We start from the raw sequence: 25,162 nt of genomic DNA, 5'->3' as shown, positions 1-25,162 counted from the left end.
ATGACTCAGTCCCAGTTCAGCACAATTTTTGCAGACTGTCTCTTACAATTGGGTCCTGGGTCCTCTGATGAGGTTCAACAAGAATGTTCGGTAAATTCTGCTGCAAATCCACTGTTATGACTCTGCTGCTCCATCACATTCCAGAATTATGTGACCATGGTTGTAAAACTATAAATCACACTGAGGAGAAAGTCCGAAGAATAGAATTTGAAATATATAAAACCACATATACATACATGCATACATGTTTACACACCTGTGCAGTCACCACCAACATTTGCAAGTAATACCCAGAGCACTGGCATTTCAAATGGCAGAATAAGCTCAGCCCATCTCTAGACTGATATCTCATGAAGGAATTACTCTACTTCTGGGGTGCCCAGCAGAATAGGCTAGCAAAATAAAGACAGAGGCCAGTGAATTAAATGACACCCAGTTCTAACACTGTCTTACAGCACAGATGTTTCTTAGTTCTTGTCTACATTTGCTTTTGCTCTTTCTAGAGCTCGATCCTATATTCAGTGCCATCTGACACACACACGCTGTTCCAGACAAAGCAAGTGGCCACCTACAGAAGCCAGAAAGGGCAAAACCTTTCCCCTAAGAAAAACCTCACTTAGACAAACTAGAAGATAGTCTCAAGGAGAAGTAGCCACAGCCAGCATAGTTTCTCCAATGAAGGATGTATAGCCAGCTTTGGAGAGAGAAGTAGTTTTCATCATTCTGAAGCATAAAAGATCAACCACTGTTCCTAACATGTTGCGGTGAGTGCACTGGTGCATCCATGCCCTCGTGGCATTGAGTCTTCTGGCACTGATGTCTTGGATTTGTGTGCCCTTCCATGTGCTCACAGCTAATTCAGTCAGAGATGGGGAATTTTTCCCCTGGCATGATGAGAATGCTGGAAGAAGACTTTTGCCCTGATCTGCAAGATGGGGAAATGCCAGTTGCCAGGATCACCTAATATTTCATCAAGGCAGTTCCTGTAATAGCAAGAACATGGGACTTTATCTGTGAGCTTTTCCTGAAGCAAAACTTAGTTATGGGGATTTTTTGTGTTTTAGTCCAGGTCATAAGCTTGTAAAGAGTTTGGGAAAATATTTTGTGATCTGTTGTGAGTTGAACAGATATTTTTTTATTAGATATTTGTTCATGATTCTCTACAATTCCTTGAAGCTACATTCAAGAATTAGGAAACACCGTAAGTTTTGTTTGTGCTTTCTACTCCTTGGTGCCCAATTGGTAGATCTCCCATAGAGCAATCCTACTGCCTGCAGAGCAAGTGTCACACTATCCTCAGGCTTAAAGTAACCCCTTAAAGATATATCCAGGAGGAAAATGGCTGCAGGCTACATCTGGTCTCACTTACCTCCCAAAAAAATATCTTTGTGCAGGCCATGGAGTACTGAGGCTTTGGATAGCATTTAAAAAAAATTCCATAATTTTTGTTCTTCTCCACCTTCATGTCAATACCTCATGAGTGCTTCTGCAGACCATCTCCTCGTTACTGACTGAAAGAACCAGATCAGTGTAAGGATTGTTCCTCTCTCATTCAGAGCCCTGGAAGGGTTGCAGGCAACACTCATCGAGGTCTTTGAGTGATGAAGAGAATAGTTTGAAGACTTACGAGTAAGAGGATGAAAGAATATTTCAGCCACAACTGTATAATATTCAGCAAATAGCAGGTTTCAATCCCGGACCATCTAAGGGAATGAAAAAAAAAAAAAAAAAAAAAGGAAAAAAACAACGGAAGAAAGCAACAGATGTGATATTGGATAATAATGATTCAGAATTATTTAATGCATTGTTTTGACAGACTTCACATCATAAAAGTAAAAGCAGACCTTCTTAATAATAAAATATAGATAGAGACAGAAACACAGCAGAGCAACAAAGAACATAATGGAAGATATTTGAAGCTATTTTGACAATTTTTTTCTCTTTAAACAATAGAATTTATGTAAATTTGTAAACTAGCCTGAATATATTCATGACATGTGGGAAAACAACAAGAAATACTGTTAAACTAAAGGCTAAACTAACTCTTTCAAGAACTTAATGCCAGCATTAGTAGAACAAGGACATGAAAATTACTGTATAGCAAAAATCAATCAGTGGCTATCATGAGAACATCAGTATCAGTGGACAACATCCCTTTGACTTCTGTAGGATGAAGATACATTTGACTAGCTGTGAGATGCTGGTGTACTGCTTTTACTAGAAAATAAATATATTTATATTTAAAGATGATTGCTGTGAAAAGCCTTGGAACCTGAAATATGGCTTTCTGAAGAGAAGACTAAATGTCAAAATACACATTCAAGGTGACTTTAGTCAGCTAACATTTCTATCTCAAACTGTGAGACACCCTAAGCACTTCCTGTTTAACTTCCAAATTCAGAAGACACCCTGACATACACATCCAAAAGTCCGTAACTACCTAAACTGCCCACCTTGCAGATCTGCAGGATTTACCGTGCTGTCCACTGAATCCTCAGTTACCCCTCCTCCACTTCTTATGCCAGCCAGCCAGTTGCTGCCCCACTGCATAGGGAGCCTTTAATGCTTCCCACTTCATGTTGATTATCCCAGCCAACAGCTGGAGAACCTACACTGCTGGGGAAAATGGAGTGACTGGAATCCCCTACCAATACAAAAGTACATATCTATCCCACCCTTGAGCTTATCCATGTGTAGGAAAGGACAGGCAGTCTGTTTGGCAGTATGTTTGCCAGGAATAACATTAAGGTGGGAGTTAGGAAAGATAGGAGTGAGAAAACAATAGTGTGGTTAGTAAGGATATTAGTGGGCAACAGTAGGAATTTGGCCAGGGAAAGGTCAAGCAGATATGAATGAGGAAGTGTCAATAAAAGAATGACCTGAGCTACAGAACCAGGAGGAGCAACAAGCAGAGAGGGAACAGGCAGGCAGAAATGCATATGGGTGAGGACAAAGGCATAGGAAGCTACGATATTTTCATTAAATTCATATGAGAGCAAGGGTGACTTCAGAGGAGCTGTGGGTGTGTGTCTGAGAAGACAGTAAAAGGCACAGCATCCACATGTCTGTGCTCCAGCTTCCACAATTGTGTATGCTTGGCCCACATCAAGCAGCATTGCCTCAAACAGATGGCACACATTTTTATTCTTGGAGACAGGCTGGGGCCAGAAATGGCGTTGATATTAACACCGTGCTTGTAGCTTGCATGAACACCACACTTAGCACATTAACAGCTGTTTTCCCCAGTAGATCTGTCCTCTAACTTAAGTCATTTTACTGCTTTCAGGATCAAGGTAGAGGTGTGGATGTTTTTGGACAGCATATGAAACAGTTTAGCAAGTTCTCAATCAGTTCATGGATCCAAAGCAGCTGTAGCAGATGTGCTACATGGCTTGAAGAGATTATGCTGGAAATCTGGAAGGGCCAGTGAAAGCAAAATTTGAATATCAATGGAGGTGGCTGACCTAGCAGTAAAGGGAAAGTGAGCCGGAAGTTTAGTCAATCTGAGTTAAAAATGCAAAGTACAACTGACTCTGATATGAAATAAAGGTCAGAAAATGCTAACAAATTGAAGAAAAGTAAAATATAGGTTCCATAGGGAAGTCTTTTAAAACAGTTTCTGTGTCTGCACTTCTAGGCTCAGAGCAGCCAACCCTAAGCAGAAAGAGAGAGAGGACTGAGAAGTGCTGGACTGGAAAGGCTTTGAGAGCTTGCATCTCTTCCCATCATTTTCAGACTTTCCTATATCTCAGAAGAGGGCACTGTGGGATGGAGAGCTACTAAACATGAGAAAATTCAGCCGAGTTCTCAACAGGAATTGCTATCACCATGTAATTTGCAATTAATTGCTTCTTTTGTTTTTATCCAGAGAACCACATGTGATCTATTTGCTCAAATGCATGAGCATTCAAATGCAGAGCTTGCTCATTCTCTGATGTTAGATGAAATTCTCTACCCTTTTGACATATCACCATCCCCAACGACTGAGAGGTTTACAACTGCTGAGGGTTTTATTCCCAAGGGGAACACCTTTTTGGTTTGGTTTTTTTTTTTTTTTTGCACTTTATTTCTTATTAACAACATACAAAGAAAATGGTCTTTATCCTTGCTGAGACATAATGTCTCTTTAGCAATTAAGGTGAAAATAGGTGAAAGTCTCAAAACTGATGAATACCAGATATAGTGCATGGACAATTAAACCCAAATTATATGAATTCTACATTTTCATGGATAACGCAAATATTGTACCTGCTTCTCTATTGCCTTGATCTTTGCATAGCTATTTATACCTGTACTGCATGGATCTAAACTGTATTCTGAATTGTACATAGTTTTGTGTATGTATGCATATTTTATACTTTCTGTCCATAAATGTAAATGATGCACAATAGCAAAAAGCAGTAGTAAATCAGTCACTGGGTTTTTCCTCTGTGTTTTTTCCTTCATTGAATCAATAACAGAGATGATCAGCTCCTGATAAAGCAAATTTCCACCACTAATAAGTTGAAACTAAATATTTGTAGAAACATGGTAATTTCTGTGATCATTTGCTTGGGTAGGGAAAATAGAGCGCTTTTAAAGGAAACATTTTGATTTTTGTTTTAAAATTTATTTTTCATTTTATTTTATTTGTAGCACTGTAGAATGTTTTGCTACCTCCTGTGGCACTGTAAAAATTAATAATGTAAACATTCACTTGAAGCATATGAGTCAAGAGGAAACAAATGCTCAAGACTGTAGTGTTCCACAGAAACTTAACATTTGGGGAGTTTATTCTTTCTGAATGTAAGATGAACATCAATAACAAAATTGGGAGTAAGACTTGCTGATTTAGAACTAGCCAGGTCTAATTACTAATCCAGCAGAAACTACTAGAACCCCTCCAAAATAGGAATTATTTGGTCCCTCTGATATTTTGGGGTCTTCAGCAGGTCTTCCACTATCCCCGTTCTGTTTCTAAAACATTAAATTTCTTTTGGCTTTCAGATCTCTGGAACTTATGTTCTACTCCATTTCTGGCTTGTCAGCTTCTTATTCTTTTTTTTTTTCTTCTTTTTCCTCCCTCCCTTCTAATTTTTAGCTTCTGATAAATCCAGCTTGGATTTCTTTCATTTATTTTCTATCCATTTTGGCCTGTCTGTCATCTTACTTCCACCTTAGCCCACCAAAAGTGATTTTTTTTCCTTTGAACACTTAAGCCACAGTTATATCCTACCTACTTATTCTGTAGCTGTACAGTCATATAGAATCATATAGCTATAGCAGTGTTGTGGGACCACTGCCCTCCCCAGGGTCCTCCTCCTTAGTCCACCCATGTCACTCCCCACTCTGGCCTTACCTAGGTTTGCTTCCCAGAAAAATAATGAAGGTGCAACAGAGGTGCTGAGCACCTGGGTCCATCCCAGCACATAACCAGGAAGACTGCAAAGATTTAAAATTGTTGCATCCAGAGAGTTAGACAAACCTGTAATGCCAATTCCTAACATTTCAATTCGTATACCAGAGGCCAGACCCAGGTGACAAGTATGTGTGGCAGACAGAGGAGCTGAAGATGCCATAAAAATGCATCCACTGACCCTGGTGAGCTGAGTTTTTCGGTGGTACACTCACGCTCCTCTCTCCTTCTTTCCTTTCAGGCTTCTAAAGAATCAGTACCAAGGCATGATCCATGGGGCATGATGCCAGATCCAGCTTCCCAGAGCTGACAAGCAAAGGAGCACCACTTCCTGGATCCCAACAAATGAAGTGTCCTCCTGTTTGATACTGGCCCAAGAGATGGCTTTAGAGCTTGGAGAAGTGCACTGGTGTCTGTGAGGTGGGGCCTCTCAGAGCAAACAATTCTGTACTCCAGAGCAAGAGCAGCAGATGAGCAAGGCATGAACTGGGAGGAGGTCTGGGTTAGTTGTTTTTTAATTCACAGCAACAACCATAGCTCATTACAGAGCCTGCTGCCTCTCCACAGAAACTTCCCTGAGGATGCATGTTAAAATTGTGAAAAAAACATTCTTGAGTTTTACTAAAACCAGGGAGCTTGTATGATAGCATAAGTGTGTAATGAGTGCTGTAATTAAGGCTGAGTGCTGCTGCTGCTTTGGATAATTTATGGGAATTTTTTATGTGGAGATGGTTTTTGGAGCAAAATGGACAAAGATTAATCACACTTCATATTAGGGTCCCAGTTATAAATGGTTAAGAAAGAATTAATAAATGATTTAGAGATGTTTTAGTGAATGTTCAAATAATGTTTAAACCAGTAGGTCAGTAGGGGTTAGATTTACATGATGTTTAAGTCTGAAACCTCAGGCTAGCTTCTCTCTAAATTGGCTTTTGTTTGAATTTCTCCAGATGCTTGCATTCCTACCCATAAAATTCCCCGGGTACATAATTTCTGCCAGTAGGAATGCCAACTGTCACATACGCCTTGACAGAACCGATCATTTAAGCATAGCTCGGGTCTGCACATGAGCAAGAGTGACAGTCTGCCAGATTTCAGCTGCAGCAGCAGCTCACCTGGAAAATGTCCTCAAGCTCCTTCTAAGCCTCTGTCAGAGAGCAGAGCCTGCTGCTACCTCGTGACCCCGTCGGCAGAATACTTACTTGGGGTGCAAGCAGACAGGTTGATCTCCAGCCACTGTGGGAAGCAAAACTAACCTACAAACCCACCCCCAAAGGACACTGGTAGAAGAAGCAGTGCCCTCTGACTCAGGAGGAGATGTCTGAGAGGTACAGAGGCAACTGGCTCTCTCCAGAGGACAGGGGTGTCTGGGAAAAGGCATTCAGCTCTGAGGCTCAGGGGAGGGCGTGACAGTACAAAAGGAAAATCAAGCACAGGAGTTTGGTGTGAAGGCAGCAGCCAAAGGAGATAGTGACAGGATTGCAGCCACAGATATTTGTGCAGATTCAGGCCCAGCTAAATCCCATGTCAGCTGCAGGAGTCATCTCACTTGGCTCTAGCCACACAAACTGAGGCACCTCTTCAGTCAGTGAAGAGCACTGGGCCTCTTGAAAGAACATCCACCCCTTCTTAACCTACACCTTTACTATTCTCTAGATCAAACAGTCTATATTTACTGTGAAGTAGAATACAAGGCTTGTTCCTGGCCAGATCTGTACTTAGTATTTAATCATTAGGCTGTTACACCAAGGAACACAAACCACAGGATTTGCAGGCAGTGTCACTTTTTAGACAGCGGTGCTAGGTTACACTTTGCAGAAGTAAATCATTAGTAGCCTTCATCTAATTATCTGCATCTTGTTAAGAAATCTCCACATTCAATGCCTTTGATCAGATCTTCTGATGGTTTAATTAGCAGACTTCAGGAGCCCATGTCAGTTATAAGATCTAAAATTCTGCCCTTTACTAGTCTTTAACAAGTACATCTTTCTGCCTTCCTCCATCACACCAGTGTCACCCTTCACTGCACAGAAGGAAGTGATGAGACATTCTAACCTACACACATTTATTAATCAGCATCTTTTCTGTTGCACATTTTTTGTCTGTGTTAGTTGGCACTAAAAATAAATATTTAACCTATGTCAGGAAAGGTGTCAGTGGCATAATAAATATGATCTTCAACAATCATAAGTCTACACTCATAATCCTGCCTCCCCCATGTCTATACTCTCACATAGTGTGTTTTATCAGTTGGAAATGTGCCAGGACAGTATTTTAGATCTTGTTCTCTAGAAACTGAGTTTTGTGTCTCTGGGTGACACTGAACAGAATGCCACTATATCAGATGCTAGCATTTCAACCCGAAGTTGCCCAAAAGTGGGATTTAGAGGAAGATAGGTCTGTTACACTGCTGTGGAAATTGTCACTCCACATAACGTGAGTATCAAATCTGTGTTTGACAATTCAACTCATAGAGGTTTAGTCTCCCTCCTTCCATAAGCTATTGAGAGGATTTAAGTTTCTGAATGTGATCCCTTCAGGCCACATCCAAAGTGCAGGACCCTGGAGTGCCTGCCAGGGTGTGCTCACAGCCAAGGCTAGCTGCATTGTGGCCATGGGGCAATGCAAGAGACCCCAGAACAACTCAACACACACACACACACACACTCATCATCATCCATCCTCTCATCTTGCAGTAAGAGAGCTCAGGCAGTCAGCAGAGGAGCTGCCATCCTTTCCTGCAGATCCCACGACCTTGACAACAGGGCATCAGACCTCTGGAGAGAGCCTGCCCCACAGGTTAAGCTGAGTCACCCCTAAATTAAATCCCTGGCATTGTGCAACACATATGCTTGAGAACCCCATCCAGCTTCCTGCCTATAGTTTCGTTTTATCCCAGCATTCCCCCTGGAATCGCACACTGTCACCAATATTTTTTTGTTTTGTTAAATAAGATTTAAATCAATAGGCCTATTATTCCCTTTGTGCTTGTTCATTAGACAGTGTGGGAAGTTATGGCACGCTAGTGAAATCACAGTCAGAAGCAGATTTGTGTCTGCAGGTTTTATCAACATATAGAAAACTGACATTCAAAAGTGTGTCTACCTCTTTTATTACGAAAATTTACTTATCTTCTCCCTTTCTCCCACATCCAACAACAACAAGGAAGAAGTTTTCTTAGTCAAACAACATTTGACACTCCAAAGTGCAAAATGAGCTTGTGAATGATACTAATTTACCCAACAATCACTGCTCAGGCAGTTTTACTTGCCAAGGAAGTGTGACAAAGAAAATGCAATTGTTTAGGGAATTGTGCAAGCAATAAAATGTTATTTTACTGTACTCAAAGAAAACTAAGAAGAGCAGGCATAGAATAGTTACACTGATGTTTTTAAAATTACCTAAGTGCAATAAGTGAATAAGGATTGAGTTCGAGAAAAGGACAACTCCTCAAAGGTGATTACCCTGATAAGCAATTTTGTTCTTCAGCCCATTTGATTTGGATAAAACATCCATGTCTGCCTCTATCTGTGTTTTGTTTTCCTGTATTACAGAGGTACACTAGAAATTCTCTATACTCATTTGCCAGGATGAGACATTTTGGTGGATGGAAGACATACCACGGTCCTTCTTTTTAAAATGCATTGTTCAGCTCGACAGTGCAGCACCCAGATTTCAAACATCTGAGGCCCACTGCCTTACCAGGTTTCAGCCCCAAGACAGGCTTTTTGTTTCCCCATAGAGTGCGTGCAAGGAAAGGAAAATCCAGATGCTGAAGCAGAGCCAGAGAGAGCGCCAACCATGTATCAGTGAGGATGACTGACTGCCTGCCAGGGGCTAAACCCGTGTCTGCTCCTGTTTAGTTTAACAGACAAAGCCTCCAACACCACCTGGGCATACAGCTGAGCAACCCTCTTCTGTACTACCATGCCTGTCAATGCTGGTTTGACACTGTCTATTTGTCACCCACCTCTCCTGATATCAGCTAACCATTAAAGGTCCCAAATGCCCATGTGTTGACACATGAAACCTGTGATCTACTGGACCAACAGTTGAACTGCATTACTGTGATCACTTAGATTGGAAGAAATTAATCTTTAAGTTAGGGGAAGGAATTTGAGACTGCACAGGACTTGCTTTTAGTGTATAATTTTAATGTGTTTTCTTCCTTCCCTCTCCCCACTCTGATAATGATATAAATAGTAAATATCTTCCAAAGTTGGACTGGTCAAAGGATAAGGTTTAAAAGTTAAATTTACTTGCCCATCTTGTCTTATTTTCCTTCACTGGACATATACTTAAATCACTTCAGTTGGTCCAGACCAGTGGGTTTATGCTAAGTATTACTGCATTTTCTATTTGAAAAGCCAAAGCAATTCTTCAGCATGTAATAACCAGCCTTTTGTGTAGAAAGCAGCCAGGAGCCATTTTGGTGGGTGAAAGAAATGAAGTGCTTTTGTAACTATGAAGAGAAAAAAAAAAAGAGACATGACCTCTACGTTCTGATTTTCCTAAACTTGAAAGGCTGCCTGCTGATCCCAGGTAGCAGCCAGATCTCACAGGCTGGACAAATATATTCTCTTTCAAGTGATTGTCTCTGAGAAAGGACAAAATGCTCCAACTCTTTAACAACATAGATGGATAGATAGATAGATAGATAGATAGATAGATAGATAGATAGATAGATAGATAGATAGATAGATAGATAGATAGATAGATAGATAGATAGATAGATAGATAGATAGATAGATAGATAATAGATGATAGATAGATAGATAGATAGATAGATAGATAGATAGATAGATAGATAGATAGATAGATAGATAGATAGAAAAATATATAAATATTTAAGTATATAAATAGATACATAAATAACCCTCTGATAGAGGAGAACTGTCAGCTATTATCTTCCAAGTACCAGCACTTCATATATAGCAGAATACTGGTCATCTCCTCTATTTCAGACAAGACAGAGCAATTAACTTAGTATTTGCAGAAGTCTATCTCTGCACTTTCTTTGTAGGCCCACTGATATTGTAGATCTTCATATAGTCTTCTAAACAGACAGCTACAGCCACAAACTATAATCCTGATATGTTTCCTGGCTGCTGAATTCTGATTTGCCTCATGAATTACAATCAGCATTCAAGGATTTGCTACTGAGAATACAGAGCTTCTTGAGCTTTGTATTGATGGCACAAGTGCTTCCCTTTCTCAGGGACTTTCCCATCTATCAAAGCCTCCACTTTCTCCCCAAGAAAGGGATGCACATAAATGTATAATTCAGTTCCACAGTTCCATTCCTATTACTGTTCGTACTGGGAGACTTTCCTCACCTGGAGCCACACTGGAAAACATCTCTACTCACCAGCCCCAGTAGCAGCTGGGATTCTTTGGGGATGCATCAGAATGGATCCTCTCCTCCTTGTAGCGTCTCTTCTCAATCTTTCCTTTGGGAGCTGTGATGAGTCTTGCTGTGATGGAGTTCACATGATGATGTGCTCCACAGCCATAGCTCAAGGCACTGCACTGAGGTGGCAGTGTCCCCAGGAGACATGGGTTTGCATTCCACTTCTGAAAGACATCTCTCTCTTGACCCCTTTTCCCATGAATCCAGGGTTCCAGGCTGTCAGATCCATGCAGTACCAGGCATCAGTGGGGTCCAGTGACAGGGCACCCTAATGCCGTATGGGTATGGAGGGTAGAGTGCTGTACTGGACTTGCTAAGGACTCCAATACAAACTGGAGTCAGAGGCAACCAATCAATATGCCGTAGATGACATTTCCAATGTGTTTTTCTCAATTGCCTTGACAGCAGAGTGCAGGCCACAGTTTGCTTTTACACGGAGGGGTGTCCAACATGCCTGGAATTGAATGCCCCAGGGGTGGAAGCACAGCCCTACCATTTGTCATGGACTGATACAGACTGCATTGGAACAGAGTGACACTCCTGAACATCTGCAGTGCATCAATGACATCACTGTGTGGGGCAACACAGCGGAAGAAACATTTGAAAAATAAAGAAATTAAAAAATGATAATCCAGATCTTTCTGAAATATAGTTTTGCCATAAAATAAAGCAAGGTCAAAGAACCTGCAGAAGAGATCTGGATGTTGGAAATAAAATGTCAAGATGGACATCACCACAGCCTTATGGATGTAAGCCATAACATTTCAGCTGAGTGTCCACCAGCTTACATCAAAGACACACAACCTTCTCTAGGCATTTTAGATTTATGGAGAACACATCTTTTGGGTTACAATCAGCTTTCAAGCCCCCTCTATCAAGCAACCCCAAAGAACTATTTTGGGCAGCACTAAGACTTTGAAGACATCAAACAGGAGATAGTTCACGCAGCAGCTCTCAGGCCTAGAACAGTTTTGAGACAAGTGCTCTACCCTGCAACCGTGGAACATGGTCTCACCTGGAGCCTCTGACAGAAAACACCACAAAAAACACAAAGTCAACCTCTAGAGCTTTGAAGCCAGGGATATTCAGGCTCTGAGGTCCACTACACTCCAAATGAAAAAAGCATATGAGGGCGTTCAAGCAGCTTCAGAATTTGTTCAGCTCTTCTAGGTGTCTTAGCTACTATGCTGCACTGGATATTCAAAGGAAGGGTTCCCTCTAAACATCTTGTGACCAATGCTACATGGAATACGAGGGTAACAAGGGGCTCAGATGGGGAATCCCAACCATCCAGGAATCCTGGAGAGATCATGGACTGGACAGAAGGCAGAGATTTTGAAACATCCCTGAAGATGGCTTATGCCAAAGAAGTACCACCATACAGTGGGTTATCTGAAGGTAAAGGGCACTGTGCTCTGATTACCTGTCATGGTTTAAATCTGGTCAGCAGCCAAACACCACACAGCCACTCACTCATAAATCCCCTGCCCAGGGGATGAGGGAGAGAATTGGAGGGGTAGAGGGAGACTCACAGTTTGATATAAAAACAGTTTAATAATTGAAATAAAATAACAATAATAGAAAATACAAATGGATAATGCACAATGTGATTGTTCACCACCCACCAACTGATACCTAGACTGTATCCAGTGTACCATCACCCCAAAATACCAAGATCCTGCAATCACAATCCTGGAAATGAGAGAGAACCTTCTCTTTCCCAAAAGCCCCTCCTTTATATTGAGCATGATGTTACATGATATGGAATATTTCATTGACCAGTTTGGGTCCAGTGCTCTGGCCGTGCTCCCTCCAAGTTTCTTGTGCACCTGCACGCAGGCAGGACCTGGGAAGTTGGAAGATTCTTGATCTCTTAGGAATAACTGAAAACATCAGTGTATTATCAGCATTCTTCTCACACCATATCCCATACTGAATCCGAGCCACAATACTATTCTAGCTACTAAGAAGAAAAATTATCTCTGTCCCAGCCAAAACCAGGACATTACCAGAGATCCTGTCATGTTATAAGGAACCACTGGAAGTGGAGAACTGCTGTGTAGTCCCACAAAGTGGTATGACAAGTCATCAAAGCTGTCAAAGGAAGAGGTGAAACAAGCCAGTTTGTGAAAGTGAAAGCCAACCAGCTGGGCTTAGAGAAAAGTGGCCAGTATTCTGCTCCTATACTGACCCCATGGGCAAACGTCCTGTGGGGATGGCAATGAAAATAGGCAAACTGGCAGCACGGAGGTAAACATGTCTGTGCTGGTGGCAAGGCACCAGTGCCTGGTTAGAAAACATTGCTGTGAAGGCTCATCATGTGAATGTTTACGAGCCCAAGAACTGCATCACTGAAGAACAACAAAACAATGAGCAGGTAGATCAGGCTGTAAGAATTGCAGTGACTCCAGTGGACTCATTATGGGACACAAGGATGAGCTATTCAAAGCTCAGTGGGCCCATAACACATTGGGACATCTAGGGAGAGATGCAACATACAGACGGGCTCATGATCAAGGTATGGATCTGGACTTTGAGGCCATGACACAGGTCACCCATGAATGCAAAACACATGCCACAATGAAATGAGCCATGTGAGTAAAGCCTCACTGGAATGGAGGGTTGTAGCTGTGTTATCAGTATGGTTAGGTATGGCAAACTGACTACACTGTATCACTGCCACAAACCCACCAAGGTAAGCGCTATGTGCTCACTATGGTGGACACAACTTCTAGTTGACTGGAAACATTCCCTATAAAACATGCCACTGCCCAAAACACTATCTTGAGCCTTAAAAATCAGGTTCTGTGGCAACACAATACCCCAGAAAGAACTGAGTCAGACATCAGGACTCGTTTCCAAAATAACTTCATAGACTTCTGGGCTGAGAAACAGCATTGATTTGGTATATCACATTCCCCATCACCCACAAAGTGGTACAATCCAGAAAGAATGAATGATGTAATGGGCTGTTAAAGAAAGACTATGCTAAGAGTATTGGGCACCAGGAAATTAAAGCACTGGGTTGTAAATTTAGCAGAAGCCACTTGGCTGGTTAACAACAGAGGATTTGGTAACTATCCTGGTCCTGCCCAAATAAAGTCCCTGCAAATGTGGGAGGAGATAAGGTCCCCATAGTGCACATAGGGAAATGGCTGGGAAAGGTCATGTGGGTTATTGTTCCCTTGGGAAAAGGCAAACCCATTCAGGGAGTTGTCTTCATTCAATGACCTGGGTGCACATGGTGGGTAATGAGGAAGGGTGGGAAAATCCAGTGTGTACCTCAAGGAGGCTTAAACAGAGGGTGGGAATAATGCATGATTTGAACATTATAGGAAGCTCTACAGCAGGAACCACTTGAGCCAGCAGAGAATGAACATCACAAGGAACTGGACGAGTGCAGCAGTGACCCAACCCAAGCTGGTCTTAATGCTCATCTATCCAACACAAAGCTGCTTCTGTCCTAAGCAGCCACCTTGACAGATGAGGCCCAAGTCATCAGCTGTTATTATGGACATTTAAGGGGGGAGGGGACATGTTTTGGAGGAATAATATCTATAAGTGAAGGGATAGGGGACAGTGGTTAATGTGAATGCATAAACCGGACTGTTGGATGCAAAGATGGTTTAACTACGTGGTATAAGTTGTTAGTGTTGGTAAGAGGGAACTTTGGGAATGAGAAACAAACACAATCAAAAGGAAAAAGAAAGGCATGGGATAGAAGGATGAAATATTGTAATGGGGTGTTGGTTAAGTAGGTAAGTGGAAAGATTTGAGTAGGGTATAGAAATGAAGCAATACATGAAGGGAGAGACCAAGGTATGATGTGAATGGTATGAAATAAAGTGTGGAGATTTTACTAAGTCTGGCTGGAATGAACTTAATTTTCTTCATAGCAGTTGGTATGGTGTTGCGCTTTGTATTTGTGGTTAAAACAGTGCTAATAACACACCAGTGTTTTGGCTGTTGCTGAAACAGTGCCCGCACAGTGTCAAGGTTTTGCCTCTTCTCACCCTTCCACAGAGTGAGTAGTCTGGGAGTGAGCAAGAGGCTGAGAGAGGACACAGCCAGGACAGCTGACATGAATTGACCAAAGGGATATTCCATACCATATGGCATCATTCTTGGCAATAAAATATCAAGGAAAGGAGGAGGAAGGGGAGGTATTTGTGGTTACGGTATTTGTCTTCCCAAGCAAACCATTGCATGCCCTGAGGCCCTGATTTGCTCAAAATGGCTGGACATCTTCATGCCAGTGGGAAGTAGTGAATTAATTCCTCTTTTTGCTTTGCTTGTGCACTTAGCTTTTCCTTTCCCTCTTAAACTGTCATTATCTCGATCCACAAGTCTTCTGACCTTCCTTCTGTTTTTTTGCATCCCATGAGACAAGGGATTAAGAAAGATGTTACTTCTTGAACCAACTGGTCATGTAAGCCAGTTCTCTCAAGTTTTTAACTCAAGCAAGGAACAGTAGCTGTCCCATGATGTCAATATCAGACAGCTACCCTAGGTTAGTAACTGTAAGGTACATAAAAGTACTCAAAATACAGAAGCCTCATGGGTGTATATAAATTCAAAGAGAGAAGAATGAGAAAGGTACACAGAAGGGAGCTCAGTGGACTGGCATAGTCAAAAAGCGCATGTGGGAGGCCAAATTTATGGAATACTTTACAGATTGCCAACTACAGGCTCAGAATGCATCGCCCATGAGAAAAAATTACCATCTGACCACAGTAAAAGCCAACAGTGCTAAATGGCAGAGCAAATGCTGCCATTAGTGATAAAAAAGGATCTTAAAAAAAAAAAAAATAGAAACATCTAAATGAGAAAAATACACCAACAGCTTAAATTCTAAGATCTCTGTAAAACCTTATCAGATGGGTCTAAAGGACTGGGAAGAATTACTTATTAAGGAACTAAAAAATATCAAAAATACTAACTTTTCCAAACTACAGTATCTGGAGGGCTGTTAGAAAAAAATCCAGGCTGAAAAGTCCTACTTATGTCTAAAAGGAGCACTCAAAGAAGATGAATCTGAAGGAGAAAAGCTAAATTAACTCTTCCTTGTAGTGCCCCTCCCATAGGAGCTATGAGACTCACTAACACCAGAGCCCTTTCTCACGAAGATAAGCCAGGGAACAATCCCAACCCAGAGTGTCATAAACAGAAAGAATCAGAAGAAACTGATAGGATCAGATGGTCTTCACCTAGGGTGAAGAAGCAGAGGCACAACACTGCTAAACTATGAAGTTTGGCAGCTTTTAATCTATGGCTTAGATGGGTGTCTGTAGAGGAGAAATAAAAGGCAGAGAATGGGACCATGATTTCTATGAGCTACACTGACAGTGACAAGATTATATCGTGTACCTGAATTTCCCAAAAGCTATTGAAAAGTTTGGGCACTAAAAGCTCTTAAAGATATTAAGATGCCACAGAAGAAGAGGGTGGGAGCCCACTAATTAATAATTGTTACTTTAAAAGCTGAGCAGTCAAAAATTCTGACTGGTCAGTTTTTACAGTGGAGGGAGGTTACCCCACAGAGAGTAAGTTCAGAGCTAGAGCCAGCTCTGTTCACCATATATTCATAAACGAACTGTAGAAGTCTGTTCATTACTATTAATGTAATGAATCTCTTTTAGTGAGGTGGCAAATTTTCAGCTGGTAGAAAAGTGTTCAGGAAAATCAGACCTAAAACTGACCTCAAAGATTTGCAGAAAGCTCTCATGATACTGAGTGATGAAGTGATAAATGGCAGAAGAGATTCAATGTCAATAAATGCAAAGTAATGCACATGGCAAAATAACAACCCTAACTATACATATGCAATGATGGGTTCTACATTAACAATTCATGAAAGAGATCTCAGAATAACTCTGGATAATTTCCTGAAATGTCATCTCAGTGTTCAGTAGTGGGAAAGGCAAAATGACAGGAATAGGAGAAAAAGAATGAAAACAATCACAGAAAATCACTACAACATAGTGCAAAACTATCCTTCACCTACAGTTTTCCCACAGACTCCATCCCAAAATGAATGAGGAAGACACAGGAGAGAAACAGTGCTGTTGGAAAGCACAGACACAAGAGACTGTCAGCCACATCTTGAAGGAGAATAGGTCTCTGCTTGATGCCTGGTACATCCCAGCTGAGCTTCTCCTCTCTGCTTACCATGACAAAGAAATTCATCTGCTATGTTCAAAGCAAAGGCAAAATAGTTAAAATGTTAAACTGAAAAGTCATTGCTACTGTTTTAAGTGCCCTCAGGAGCTGTACTGTAAAAGATAAATCATCCACCAGAAATTTAAGTTAATCAAGAATCACTTTCAGTTGCTGAATTTGTTATTCTTGTTTTGTCCTTCATAATCTTTCATATTGAGACTGAAGAAAAAAGAGACAAAGGGAAGTCCTAATATGAATTGCAAGTTAATGGGAGAGGGGGAAAAGATAGGAATAACATCTGTATGCTGTATATTTTAGAAAAGGTAAAGCCTTTCCTAGTTTTAAGTTCCGTAATATTTAATTGTACCATGTCACCACTGAAGTAGTTTTGAAATTATCTGCAAGTTATGAGTTAATCTTGTACCTTTACTCTGACCTAATTCTACTACAGATAGTTGCAAAATACTAGTGACTGACAGAAAAGACTTATAACAACATGATCATAATCTTAAATTGCTCTTTGCTGAATAAATAAGACAGTAGAATGCAAATCAGAAAGCTGATCTTGAAAAAGATCTTGGCCAGAGAATAAGTACCTGGACAGTCCATAAAAATTGCAAGACATACAACTACATGAGATGGACCAATAAGGAAAATATCTGTTGCTGAGGTCTGTAAGTCCTGTTATTGGAGATAGCAGTGTTGATAGGAATAGCCAATGTACATATAGAGGAGGACCATGGAACTGCCGCCATCCACATTTCAGGAAAGTAAAACCAGAGGCAGAGGGGAAAAGGACTAATATTTTCTCTTCATTAAATGACAAAAGTTTATCTGTCTTCTTCACAAATGAATTTCTTTTCCACTTCCTTTCTCCCTTCTGGTCACAGTTGAATACCAGCTATTTTGATACTGAAAATAAAAGGACTGTATCAGAAATAGTGTGGCCAGCAGGACTAGGGGAGTGATTGTCACCCTTTACTTGGCACTGAAGAGGCCACACCTTGAATACTGTTTAGTTTTGGGCCCCTCATGACAAGAAAGACACTGAGGTGTTGGAGTGTGTCCAAAGAATGCTAATGAAGCTCATGAAGGGTCTAGATCACAAGTCCTGTGAGGAGAAGCTGAGGGAACTGGGTTTGTTTATCCTGGAGAAAAAGAGGCTCAGGGGAGACCTACATCCACTTTCTACAACTACTTGAAAGGAGATTGTATCAAAGTGGGTGTAGGTCTCTTCTCCTAATTAACAAGTGATAGGACAAAAGGAAATGGCCTCAGGTTGTACCAGGGGAGGTTTAGATTGGATATTAAGAAAAAAGTCTTCACTGAAAAGGTTGTCAACCATTAGAACAGGCTGCCCAGGGAAGTGGTTGAGTCACCATCCCTGGAGGTACTTAAAAGACATGTTGATGTGTCAGTTAGGGACATGGGTTAGTGGTGGACTTGACAGTGTTAGATTTATGGTTGGACTTGATAATCTTAAAAGTCTTTTCTGACCTAAATTATTATGTGTTTATATGACTGAAAATATTTATAATTTATGCATAACTGTGAGCTTCACTTCTACAAATTAATCTTTGTGCATCTGAACAGTCTTTGTGTGCTTACAATTCAGCCCAGTGCTGCTGCACAATTTCTGTGTTTACCCAGTTCACAGGTTTGCCTAGCCTTTCAAGAAAAAAATAAAAAGTTATCTTCTGGAGACTGAACAAATAACCTGCCTTTAAATATGAGAACATTAGCACTGTATTAATTTCCACATGACATTTAAGACTTTAATCCATGCTGTGCAGTGTCTGGGGGATCCTCCTTTCCTGGTGAATCATTTTACTTCCTGCTTGGCCTCTGAATCTAATTGACTCTTCTAGATAATTTCATTTGGATTGCCATTATGATTATGACATTTAACAAGATTCCTTTTATGTTTAATACATTTAAATAGTAAATTAAAATAAGAGCTAGCCATTACTGACATTTGCAGAATGTAGGCATTTGCAGTTATATTTTCCATGCAATATGGATGCAGGTGGTTGGAAAAGAGGTTTTGGTAGGGGGAAAGTAGTTGGGGTTTTTTTGTTGTTGTTCATTTCTTATTTAATTTCTCTCTGTAAAGAACTTACAAGACAGAGCATGAGTCTAAAGCTGAGATGACCCACATACAAATTGTTGATCTCATTAATCACTGAATTAAGTGATTGAATCTATTTGATTGCAATTACAAACTCTCCCTCTCTCTCATTAATCATGGCAATATGACCCTGATTTTCAAAGGTCTGTGGGTGAATGACTTTTTCTGAAATCAGTGGCAAGAGTCTTCTCCTATATCATTTGTTTGAACAACTTTAAGTCATTGTTTTGTTTTCACACAATTCACATATAACCCAACAGACACAGGGTGTTAGCTATGGCTTACTGACTGCACAGTTCAAGAAATCTGAGGATTTATGCATGTGTATAGATGAGAGGCTAAAACACACACAGAGAGAGAGAGAGAATAACTACACAAAACGTACATCCTAAAATTTCTTCCTCTCAGGAATAACATTTTGACTGCTAGATAAATTACACTGTGTTTGCACTTTTGTGGAGCAATCATGACATCCAGTGGGCATCTCCCTTACTGCAGGGCACCAGTACCTTCACAACAGCAGGACAAGTGATGGGTCACAAATGGAAAACACCAAGAAAATCTCCAAGGAAATAACATTTTCATTTTTCATTTCCTTTTTGCTTTTTTTTTTTTTTTTTTTTTTTGAACACTTTCCAAGTACTCCTCGGATACATTTCTAATTATTAGTCTTGCTGACTACATTAAGTGTTAAACAATATTTCAAGAGCCCAGGATCACAGCACAGAAGGCTGCCTGGCATGCTGAGCCCTACAGACAGGTAGTTTTGCCACAAGCTCAAAGTAAAGGGCAGCCAGTGATGCTCAGAAGCAAATCCAGGACTCACAGGGTTGTCACAGGTTGTCCATGATATTCTATTATTTTGTGAGTTGGCTGTAATAGCTGCTGGCTTTGTACTGGGCAGTTTTCATCTTTCACTAGACTACCTCAGTGAACTCACCAGCATTGGTGCTGGGACAAGAAAAAATAAGAGGATTTTATCTCCTGCTTGGGACAGAGGGTCACTGTCTCTATGGGAGCGAAGATTTGGAGCATCATGCACTGTAGTGAGGAATCCATCCTATCTTGTGGCTGTCATTGCTATAGCAGAGGGATAAATTAAACCGGGTGTGGGTCAGCTGATGAACTTAAAGGCCTTTAAACATTAACTTTTCTTCTTCTGCAATCTGAAGCAACATTTAATATGTGAGCACATTTGCCCACCTGTGGCTGCTGCTACATCCATTGCTTCCTATTCTTTTCTTGTCAAAAATTTCAGGGTTGCTATGCCTGTGTTGTTTTCACCTATTCAGTAGCACATGGGTGTCTGCAGTGTGTTGGCCATTCTGCAACGGACTGTTCCTCAGAGGGAAAGATGGCCATGTCACTCCTCAGTTGTTGCATTATCATTTTGGTCAGGGTCAGGTCTGGAGCAAAGCACCAGACTCAGCTTGACTCTGCCACCCTCCCAGCCTGACCAACTCCCTTTGAAGTGACTGGGGCTCTGCTGGGTAGAGTTATCACTTAGTCATCATTTGGTTTCAGCTTTAATGCTGAAGGCAAAGGGACTGGGCATGCTTCTCAGATACAGCTCAAAAGACATTCCCAGTCTCAGTCCAGCTGACTATACTTGGGTGGATCTCACTCATTTTTCTGCCATCTGACAGACATCCAGTTTGACTTCACTGTACTAGTTCCCATTCAGAAGGTTATCTTCCCAACCAGTCTTAGTCACTTCATTAAAAAATTTACAGCTTAAATCCTGAAGAAACTGATGGGTCCAAAAGGGAGATGTTGCTCAGGAAGCACCAATCATTGGCTCCAGTTAATCCCTGTGGACAAACCTGCATACTGGATGCTGCTTAACTGGGAGGACGAGCAAGTCCCCTTAAAGGGGAGAGGACCAGTGACTTGGCGGAGACAGAACATGTGAAGCCCATTCATTTCTCCTGACCTGCTCCATTTCACCGTTTCACGTGGCCGGCAGTGGAAGCCCAAAGGGCACGCCAGCAGCCGCCAATATGCCCCATACATGCACATTGCCACCCCCTCACGGCCCGGGGACACACGCACTGGCTCACACACACACTGCGTGCATAAGGAGAATGATGGTGCTAACGAAAACATAAATTCAGGGTTGTCATTTCATTAGTAACTAAGCAGCAACGGCAAGAGACACCATCCCTCCTCTCTATTCACACCGGATTAAATGACTGTGCACCTTTCCAGCACACAGCATTACTCTAAAGCCTTTAGAAGAAAATGAGAGTAACCTTTTCTTCAGCCTGCCAAGGGACCATGTAACCTTGTAATTATCCGGCTTTAGATAGAGGAGATACATTGTAATTGTGTACAAAAGAGGTCACAGGTTTATGCATCCTCTGACAGACTGTGGGAAGAGAACTATGGCAAAACCTCTCCAGCAGACCTTTTTAATTTATTTTCCCGAAGTGCATTAAATTTTAATGTCATCTTTCTGACCTGGGTGTTAGCATATTTATGAACATGTGATTAACTGGTACCACAGCAGAAAGCACAAGGTGTCAAAAATTGTTTGGTTTTAATTGATTTTGGCTCTCCTTTCTAAAAAAATCAATACAAATACAAAATAAAACAGATTACATAGTTGAGAAGGAAGTCAAACTTAGATGAACTCAAATCAGTGACTGACATTCAATAAAACCAAGAGCATGGTTAAAAACCTATCAGCTGCCCTGTCGGTAAAGCAGAGCCAATATTTTTGTTTTACAAACCCAGCTATGGAGTAAGACGTACGGCACAAACACAAAGCAGAAAAGGTGTCTTCCTTGACTCTCAGAGCAGACACCAGAATAACACAACAGTGGGACCGCATTCATCATGTGATGAGTGGGATCATCCCAGAGAAAATATCTGCTGTGCTAGCCCTCACCAAGTTTTGACAGGTACCCAGCACACAGGAGTGTTAGAGGGGAGCTGGAGACACGTACTGTGGTGGCCTGAGATGATTCGTGAGAAGTCAATGTCTCTCGCAGGCTCACAACCTTCAGAGTAAGTTTCTGTTGGCTTACCAAAGAGCAATGCACTGTAAACTCACAATTTAATCTCTGGCAGCACCATAAGTGAAACAGTCTTTGGTGATTCCCTTCCATTTCACAGTGAAGACTTGTCTTACCTGTTAAGGTAGGGTATTTCTTATTCCCCAGGAAAAAAACAAGTCCTTCCTTTGCTAAGTATGACACTTATGACTGCACAGTGAAAACACTTCTTTGGGATACCTGCTGAAATGGCCCTGCCTGAGACTATATCCCAACAGCATCCTTGTCTCAACCTATAGGGATCTTGAGGAGAGGAAAGAAGACTTTCAGTCTTCCGACTGAAGAAATTCAGGCATTCATAACTACAGACAGATTCACAGGGCTACACAAAAGGAAAGCAAGGGGAAAACAGTGGTTAGAGCTCTTATTAATTGTGGATTTGTATGAAGCAATCACTGCTTAAAATAACCAAGTAGTCATCAGAAGAGGTTCTCCCAGTGCTTGACCAGACTTATATGAAAAGACTTTACTGAGATAACCTCCTCATCTATCTACATGATAATTTTTAACAAAAAAAAAAAAAAAAAAAAAAAAAAAAAAAAAAAAAAAAAACCACAAAAACAAACAAAAAAAAAAAAACAAAAAAAAAAAAACATATAATTTCAGGACAGAGATGCAACTACTGACAAAGCAAAGTGATCCAGAGGCATCATAGTGTCTCAAAGTTTTAAGGAGGTGTCAGGTTGAGAATAGGAGCCAATTTTAAATTAAGTCTATGTTCTTCTCCCACACAAGAAGGTGCTTCAGAGATCCAGTCAGTCCATATGAGACCAACAAGTGCTTGCAGCAATGTAAGGTTAAGGACCAACTCCAAACGATTTGAAGAGTGAAGCAGACTTCACTTGTACCCTCTTGTAAGTGCTGTGTAGGAAATGGGCCTCCTTTGTGCTTCTGTAAACTTTCCTATGTATTATTCTTAGTGGATACTGACAGCAAGGGAGAAACAGCTGAGGAACACTTAGAAGGCTGTTATGTGACTGGAGCAGCTTCAACCAGAAAAGACATGACCCAGGCAGGCACAGACCAGAATCCAGGCCACAAACACTTGTGTAGGAACAGTTTCAAAACAAATTCCTCCCTGCTTTTGGTGCAAGTCCTACACATTGGACAACTAAGGTGCTCCTATCCTTCTCCAGTCTTATTTTAAACCCTCTCATGCCACCTGTGCAATTGATGTATGTCCTGAAAAGAGGTTCTAGAAAGGACTTTGTTCAGTTACTTGTACTGGCTAACTAAGGCCTAAGGAGGTATTTTGTTTAAGCTAACATTCTGTTAGTAAGAGCTACAAAAACTTCTGAATGTCATTTTTTTTGCTTTTTCTAGGACTCAGAGACTGAGATTCTGACACTCTGGTACTTGTCATCAGCTTAAATTACGATGAAAGTCTAGAGTTCTAGTTCTGCCTCTAACAGAAGTGGATTCCCTGTGTTAACTGTGGGGGAACATCCCTCCTCATCCTCCCTCCTTCCACCTCCTCCCCAGACCTGCCGCATTCACCTCTTCCCAGGAGGGAAACACCAGGGGCCAGAGTCTGCCCACTGCTCTCCATTTGCTGCCCTGCAATTCCCATGAGCACAGAAAGAATACATTCTTAAAATACTTTCCTTTAATTTATCTTTGTATGTTGAAGTTAACTTTAAACAGATCAAAGTGGCCACAGAGCTTAGTAAACATGTTAGAAGTCAAAGTCTTTGCAAACAGCCTCTGAATGCTCACAGTGCGGGAGTGCTTCACCCCCTCCCACTTCCGAAGCTGGAAAGCAACATCAGCTCCTGTGAGGGAACTGGACAAGCTGGATGAGATGATAAACTCTCAGGACCATGGGGAGAGAGGGAGGGCTGGACTAAAAGGAAAAGCAAGGCAAGGGTAGAAAAGTCCCCTGTGGAGAAAAAAAAAAAAAAATCTAATCACATAACACAGTCCAGGCTCACCATGTCTCTCTCTTTTCTCCTCCCCTCCAGCATGATTTCTGTAAGAGCTGGGATTTCAAACACCTTTCTTTATGTGCCTACAGCAACATTTTCCTGCTGGGGAAGGTGAGAGAGTAAGATGTACTAAACAGTATACACACAGCTGCCTCTAATGTAAATGTCTCTTATATAAATCATCAGGAACAAAACAGCAGCTTCTTTCCCCAAAACGTCCAACATTAAATTCAGTGAGTGCTACAGTGGATGCACTTCTTCCTTCTCATACAGGCTACCAAGGCCTTTCTGCTGTGTTTGCTTTGTGTGGGAGGAGGTGACTGGACAGCTACAGGGGAGGGGAATGTGTCCTGCCATTTGCCTCCCAGGAGAAGGGCTAGGGGGTTTTAAACAACATGTAAAAGTCATCTTTGCTTGCTTTTAATACCTCCTGTATAACCTCCCACTCTTGACTATCCAGCTGCCTCTCCTAAGGTCCAGAGGTCAATTAGGACTTAAATACACTTGAAGAAGACAGTCTGGTACACCGCTGTGCTCTGACTCTTGTGTTCCGACTTTGTGGGCAGAAGCACGTTGCTCCTTTGCAAGGTCTGTGCAGCGGGAGTTGTCAGATGTTCCTCAGCCAGCACCAGCCATTTCCCACAGTGACCTCAGAGATTTAGAAAAGCAAAATAGATCTCACGTTTCCAGCTCCAAAGCACCCTTGGTCAAGGGGAAAACATCTGATCTCCATGTTATTTGGGGAGTGTGAATGCAGCGCACAAGAAAGAGCCTTCTCAGGAAAGTCTGGTGAGAAAGCATGAGTGCTGGTACAAGCCTAGAACAAAGGAAAAAGGAATGAGTGGGGAAGACTGTCCAAATTTCCCTTTGTGCCTAATCACTAATCAGAAGAAAATTTCTCCAGCACAATTTTCTCAGTGGTTAGAATAAAAAAAGCAGAGAAGTGTAAATGATCGCAATAAAGAGAGGCAAAAAATGTATTATAGCTCAGAATGGTCTGGTTTTCAGCAAGAGAATTGGTCTTCTCCCTTCACTTCTGCCCCAAAAACAATTTGGTCATTTCAGGGGAGACAGTTCTGTGTTCCATTA

The sequence above is a fragment of the Tyto alba genome, unplaced genomic scaffold (assembly GCF_018691265.1).
Source record: "Tyto alba isolate M040663 unplaced genomic scaffold, T.alba_DEE_v4.0 Super-Scaffold_14, whole genome shotgun sequence".
NCBI lineage: Eukaryota > Metazoa > Chordata > Aves > Strigiformes > Tytonidae > Tyto > Tyto alba.
Note: the sequence above shows the minus strand (reverse complement) of the source record.